Source organism: Cryptomeria japonica, unplaced genomic scaffold (assembly GCF_030272615.1).
Source record: "Cryptomeria japonica unplaced genomic scaffold, Sugi_1.0 HiC_scaffold_64, whole genome shotgun sequence".
Taxonomy (NCBI): Eukaryota; Viridiplantae; Streptophyta; class Pinopsida; order Cupressales; family Cupressaceae; genus Cryptomeria; species Cryptomeria japonica.
The window spans coordinates 422,501-429,540 of NW_026728886.1; the positions used below are offsets into that span (position 1 = coordinate 422,501).

General features: G+C 64.0%; 2 non-coding genes across 2 annotated transcripts; both read right to left on the bottom strand.

Annotated features, from left to right (window-relative positions):
* Positions 1-435: 435 nt before the first annotated feature.
* LOC131863512 (5S ribosomal RNA) lies at positions 436-554 on the bottom strand. Its single transcript, XR_009362412.1, has one exon. It is a non-coding gene; the product is annotated as a 5S ribosomal RNA (ribosomal RNA).
* Positions 555-6,468: 5,914 nt separating this feature from the next.
* On the bottom strand, positions 6,469-6,587 carry LOC131863513 (5S ribosomal RNA). The gene has a single exon (XR_009362413.1). It is a non-coding gene; the product is annotated as a 5S ribosomal RNA (ribosomal RNA).
* Positions 6,588-7,040: the final 453 nt, after the last annotated feature.

Genomic DNA, 7,040 nt, shown 5'->3' on the forward strand with positions numbered 1-7,040 from the left:
GTGTGCTCCAAGGTGCGCACCTCTGGTGTGCTCCAAAGCTCTCTCTAGCTGCGTGCACCTGCCCCGGCCGCGCACCCGGCCCCGCCCAGCTTCGCTCACCTGTCCCGGGCGTCTGGTGCGGAACCTTAGAGTAAGAAACATCACCGTGCACCTTGGCCAACGTGCGCGACTCGACCGAGCGCGCACTGGCCGAGGTGCACACCGATTTCACCTGGGTGCGCGCGCAGCACCTCGGGCGCACCGGGGTGCGCGCACAACGCCCGGGTTGCACCGTGGCCTGTGTGCTCGGGGCGCCTCGGGTGCGCGCTCGGTGTCGCCCCCCGCGCGCGCGGTAGTGCGGGCAGCGCACCCCGGCCCGGCCCGGCCCCGACGAGAACGCAAACGGGCAAAAGGTTTATTCAAATAGCATTGCGACGCCCGGCGAAAAACTAAAAAAGGGTGCAACACCGGGACTTCCCGGGAGGTCACCCATCCCAGTACTACTCCGGCCCAAGCGCGCTTAACTGCGGAGTTCTGATGGGATCCGGTGCACTAACGCTGGTATGATCGCACCCGTTATGAGCTTGTCGCAGTGTGTACTTAGCAAACCGCGACCCACGTGCGAATCCACCCCGGCCACCCACCCCCGTCGAGGTGCACACCCTCCCTCGCGAAGTGCGCCCCGTTCGCCAAGTGTGAGCCCTGCCCGGGTGCGCGCACCTTGCTAGGGCGTCGGGTGTGCACCCGGCCCGGCCTACGTGCGTGCACCTGGACGGGGCGTCGTGTGCGTGCAGTGTCCCGTCTGCAACGCGGTGCCCACACACCACCTCGGGCGCAACGACCTGCGCTCACATGTGGGCCGAGTGCACCTTGGTGCATGTTCGGGGCGCCTCGGGTGCACGCTCGATCTTGCCCCGGTGCACCAAGGCGCTCGGTTTGCCCCGGGTGCGCACTTGGTGCAAGGTGGGCACCCAAAATAGGGATCAAGCACCAAAACACAAGTTTCGGGATGCAAAATGGGACCCAAGGACCACAAATGCGTTCCAAGACCCATGATGGGTCCACGAGAACAAAAATGTGTTCCGAGACTTAATAAACAAATATTGGGTTTTAGGAGAAGAAACATGCTCTGATGCCCAAAACGAGAATCGACCCCGAAAAGGCCACAGGCCAAAAGTGGGATGCGAGACAAAAAAAAATGGGACCCGAGGACCAAAATTGGGTTCCCAGGTCGAAGACAGGGCAACCGGACAAGAAACGACCTCTAAGGCTCGAAATGAGTCCCGACGACTAAAACTTGACAAGAAGCACCCATCAGGCACCCAACTCGACACCCATGGGATGCCGACCCACCCGGGCTTCCACCTAGCACACCTTGGCACCCACCCACCCTCGCACCCAACCTCGCACCCAACTTAGCACCTTTGAACCCACATTGGCACTCACCCTGACCCTGGCACCTTGGAACCCACATTGGCACTCACCTTGACCCTGGCACCCACCTTTGCACTCACCTTGGGACCCACCCTGGCTCCCACCTCGGCACCCACCCAGACACCCACCTTGGTTCCTTGGCACCCACCTTGGATCCTTGGCACCCACCCCGACACCCACCTTGGCACGCAACTTGGCTACTTGCCACCCACCTTGGCTCCTTGACGCCCACCCCGACAACCACCCCGTGACCTACCCTGGCTAGGGTTGGTGCACACCCACCCTGGTGCCCACCTTGGCACCCACCCCATGACCCACCTTGGCACGCACCTTAGTACCCACCCCGTTACCCACCCTAGGACCCACCCCGTGACCCACCTTGGCCAGGGTGGGTGCCTTGGTGCGCACAACTTGCCTGGGCTGCACACCAGGGCGGGCTCAAGATGGCACCCGCGTTCCGTTTTTTTCACTATCTTTCAAAACGGAAATTTTAAAATCTCGTTTTTTTTTTTTTTTTGCCTTTTCTGGAAATTAGTGAAGGCAGCGCATCAAAGGTGCGCAATGCTGGTGCGAACCCGGGAGCGCTCCGATGTGTGCTCCAAGGTGCGGCGTGCACGAAGTCCGAGCCCGGCTTGCCCCGGGTGCGCACCTCGCGTGCACCTTCGCCGGGGTGAGCACCTTGGCTGGGTTGCGCGCCCTGGTGCGCACCAAGGAGCGCTCTGAAGTGTGCTCCAAGGTGCGGCGTGCACGAAGTCGGAGCTCGGTTTGCCCCGGGTGTGCACCTCGGGTGCGCACCTCGCGTGCACCTTCGCTGCGGTGGGCACCTTGGCTGGGTTGCGCGCCTTGGTGGGCACCATGCAGTGCACGAAGTCGGAGCCCGGTTTGCCCCGGGCGCGCACCTCCGCCAGGGTGGGCACCTTGGTGCGCACAACTTGCCTGGGCTGCGCACCAGGAAGGGCTCAAGATGGCACCCGCGTTCCGTTTTTTTCACTATCTTTCAGAACGGAAATTTTAAAATATCGTTTTTTTTTGCCTTTTCTGGAAATTAGTGAAGGCAGCGCATCAAAGGTGCGCAACGCTGGTGCGAACCTGGGAGCGCTCCGATGTGTGCTCCAAGGTGCGGCGTGCACGAAGTCGGAGCCCGGTTTGCCCCGGGTGCGCCCTGGTGGGCACCATGGTGCGCACCAAGGAGCGCTCCGAAGTGTGCTCCAAGGTGCGGCCTGCACGAAGTCGGAGCCCGGTTTGCCCCGGGCGTGCACCGCGGGTGGGCACCTTGGTGCGCATGCCTTGCCTGGGCTGCGCACCAGGGCGGGCTCAAGATGGCACCCGCGTTCCGTTTTTTTCACTATCTTTCAAAACGGAAATTTTAAAATCTCATTTTTTTTTGCCTTTTCTGGAAATTAGTGAAGGCAGCGCATCAAAGGTGCGCACCTCGCTGCCCACCACGGTGCGCAACGCCGGTGGGCACCCGGGAGTGCTTCGAAGTGTGCTCCAAGGTGCTGCGTGCACGTTGTCGGAGCCCGGTTTGCCCCGGGTGCGCACCTCGCGTGCACCTTCGTCGGGGTGGGCACCTTGGCTGGGTTTGCCCCGGCTGCGCTCCGAAGCGGGGTTATTGGAGCGCCGCCTCTTTTTTTGTCGGAGCGTTTGGTGGGGTTTCTCGCATTGGCTCTTCCCAGGCCCGGTTGCCACCCTGGCGCGCACGAAGTCGGAAGTAGGGTTAATTGCCCGGGTGCGCACCTTTGCCAGGGTGGGCACCTTACCTGGGCTGTGCACCAGGGCGGGCTCAAGATGGCACCCGCGTTCCGTTTTTTTCACTATCTTTCAAAACGGAAATTTTAAAATCTCCTCTTTTTTTTGCCTTTTCTGGAAATTAGTGAAGGCAGCGCATCAAAGGTGCGCACCTCGCTGCCCACCTTGGTGTGCTCTGAGGTGCGCACCCGGGAGCGCTACGAAGTGTGCTCCAAGGTGCGGCGTGCACGTTGTCGGAGCCCGGTTTGCCCCGGGTGCGCACCTCGCCTGCACCTTGGCCGGGGTGGGCACCCTGGCTGGGTTTGCCCAGGGTGCGCTCCGAAGCGGGGTTACTGGAGCGCCCCCTCTTTTTTTGTCAGAGCGTTTGGTGGGGTTTCTCGCATTGGCTCTTCCCAGGCCCGGTTGTTGGGTGCGCTCCCACCCTGGCGCGCGCGAAGTTGGAAGTTGGGTTAATTGCCCGGGCGCGCACCTTCGCCAGGGTGGGCACCTTGGTGCGCACACCTTGGCTGGGCTGCGCACCAGGGCGGGCTCAAGATGGCACCAGCATTCCCTTTTTCTCACTATCTTTCAAAACGGAAATTTTAAAATCTCGTTTTTTTTTGCCTTTTATGGAAATTAGTGAAGGCATCGCATCAAAGGTGCGCACCTCGCTGCCCACCTTGGTGTGCTCCGAGGTGCCCACCACGGTGCGCTCCGAGGTGCCCACCACGGTGCGCAACGCCGGTGCGAACCCGGGAGCGCCCCGATGTGTGCTCCAAGGTGCGGCGTGCACGAAGCCGGACCCCGGTTTGCCCCGGGTGCGCACCTCGCGTGCACCTTGGTGCGCACACCTTGGCTGGGTTGCGCGGCCTGGTGGGCACCATGGTGCGCACCAAGGAGCGCTCCAAAGTGTGCTCCAAGGTGCGGCGTGCACGAAGTCCTAGCCCGGTTTGCCCCGGGTGCGCACCTTCGCCGCGGTGGGCACCATGGCGTGCACGAAGTCGGAGCCCGGTTTGCCCCGGGTGCGCACCTCGCGTGCACCTTCGCCGGGGTGGGCACCTCGGCTGGGTTGCGCGCCCTGGTGCGCACCAAGGAGCGCTCCGAAGTGTGCTCCAAGGTGCGGCGTGCACGAAGTCGGAGCCTGGTTTGCCCCGGGTGCGCACCTTCGCCGCGGTGGGCACCCTGGTGCGCACCATGGCGTGCACGAAGTCGGAGCCCGGTTTGCCCCGGGTGCGCACCTCGCGTGCACCTTCGGCGGGGTTGCGCGCCCTGGTGCGCACCAAGGAGCGCTCCGAAGTGTGCTCCAAGGTGCGGCGTGCACGAAGTCGGAGCCCGGTTTGCCCCGGGTGCGCACCTCGCGTGCACCTTCGGCGGGGTTGCGCGCCCTGGTGGGCACCATGGTGCGCACCAAGGAGCGCTCCGAAGTGTGCTCCAAGGTGCGGCGTGCACGAAGTCGGAGCCCGGTTTGCCCCGGGTGCGCACCTCGCGTGCACCTTCGCCGCGGTGGGCACCATGGCGTGCACGAAGTCGGAGCCCGGTTTGCCCCGGGTGCGCACCTCGCGTGCACCTTCGCCGGGGTGGGCACCTCGGCTGGGTTGCGCGCCCTGGTGCGCACCAAGGAGCGCTCCGAAGTGTGCTCCAAGGTGCGGCGTGCACGAAGTCGGAGCCCGGTTTGCCCCGGGTGCGCACCTCGCGTGCACCTTGGCGCGGTGGGCACCATGGCGTGCACGAAGTCGGAGCCCGGTTTGCCCCGGGTGCGCACCCCGCGTGCACCTTCGCCGGGGTGGGCACCTCGGCTGGGTTGCGCGCCCTGGTGCGCACCAAGGAGCGCTCCGAAGTGTGCTCCAAGGTGCGGCGTGCACGAAGTCGGAGCCCGGTTTGCCCCGGGTGCGCACCTCGCGTGCACCTTCGCCGCGGTGGGCACCTTGGCTGGGTTGGGCACCATTGAGCGCTCCGAAGTGTGCTCCAAGGTGCGCACCATGGCCCTCCAAGGTGCGCAGCATGGCGTGCACGAAGTCGGAGCCCGGTTTGCCCCGGGTGCGCACCTCGCGTGCACCTTCGCCAGGGTGGGCACCTCGGTGCGCACACCTTCTCAATGTTTTCTTGCCTTTTCTGGAAATTGGTGAAGGCAGCGCATCAAAGGTGCGCACCTCGGTGTGCTCCGAGGTGCGAACCCGAGAGCGCTCCGAGGTGCCCACGAAGTCGAAAGTCGGGTTAATTGCATTGTTTTCCCCGGGTGCGCTCCGAGGTGCGCAACATCGGTGCGCACCAAGGAGGGCTCCGAAGTGTGCTCCAAGGTGCGCACGATTCGGAGCTCGGTTTGCCCGGGGTGCGCACACCTTGGCTGGGTTGCGCACCCTTTGTGCGCTCCAAGGTGCGCACGAAGTCGGAGCTCGGTTTGCCCCGGGTGCGCACCTTCGCCAGGGTGCGCACCTTGATGCGCACGCCTTGGCTGGGCTGCGCACCTTGGTGGGCGCCATGGTGCGCACCTTTCGTGCGCTCCAAGGTGCGCACGAAGTCGGAGCTCGGTTTGCCCCGGGTGCGCACCTTGGTGGGCGCCATGGTGCACTCCGAGGTGCCCAAGATTGGTGCGCACCAAGGAGCGCTCCGAAGTGCGCTCCAAGGTGCGCAGGTGCGCGCGAAGTCGAAAGTTGGGTTAATTGTCCGGTTTGCCTCGGGTGCGCACCTTGCGTGCACCTTCGCCAGGGTGGGCGCCTTGGTGCGCACACCTTGGCTGGGCTGCGCACCCGGGCGCGCACACCTTGGCACCCGCGTTTCCTTCATTTTAAATTTTTTTTTTTTACAATCTCTCAAGTGGGAAATTCTATAATCTCAACTTTTTTTGCCTTTTCAGGAAACTTTTGAATGGAGCGCATCATTGGTGCGCTCCGAAGTGTGCTCCAAGGTGCGCACCTCTGGTGTGCTCCAAAGCTCTCTCCAGCTGCGTGCACCTGCCCCGGCCGCGCACCCGGCCCCGCCCAGCTTCGCTCACCTGTCCCGGGCGTCTGGTGCGGAACCTTAGAGTAAGAAACATCACCGTGCACCTTGGCCAACGTGCGCGACTCGACCGAGCGCGCACTGGCCGAGGTGCACACCGATTTCACCTGGGTGCGCGCGCAGCACCTCGGGCGCACCGGGGTGCGCGCACAACGCCCGGGTTGCACCGTGGCCTGTGTGCTCGGGGCACCTCGGGTGCGCGCTCGGTGTCGCCCCCGCGCGCGCGGTAGTGCGGGCAGCGCACCCCGGCCCGGCCCGGCCCCGACGAGAACGCAAACGGGCAAAAGGTTTATTCAAATAGCATTGCGACGCCCGGCGAAAAACTAAGAAAGGGTGCAACACCGGGACTTCCCGGGAGGTCACCCATCCCAGTACTACTCCGGCCCAAGCGCGCTTAACTGCGGAGTTCTGATGGGATCCGGTGCACTAACGCTGGTATGATCGCACCCGTTATGAGCTTGTCGCAGTGTGTACTTAGCAAACCGCGACCCACGTGCGAATCCACCCCGGCCACCCACCCCCGTCGAGGTGCACACCCTCCCTCGCGAAGTGCGCCCCGTTCGCCAAGTGTGAGCCCTGCCCGGGTGCGCGCACCTTGCTAGGGCGTCGGGTGTGCACCCGGCCCGGCCTACGTGCGTGCACCTGGACGGGGCGTCGTGTGCGTGCAGTGTCCCGTCTGCAACGCGGTGCCCACACACCACCTCGGGCGCAACGACCTGCGCTCACATGTGGGCCGAGTGCACCTTGGTGCATGTTCGGGGCGCCTCGGGTGCACGCTCGATCTTGCCCCGGTGCACCAAGGCGCTCGGTTTGCCCCGGGTGCGCACTTGGTGCAAGGTGGGCACCCAAAATAGGGATCAAGCACCAAAACACAAGTTTCGGGATGCAAAATGGGACCCAAG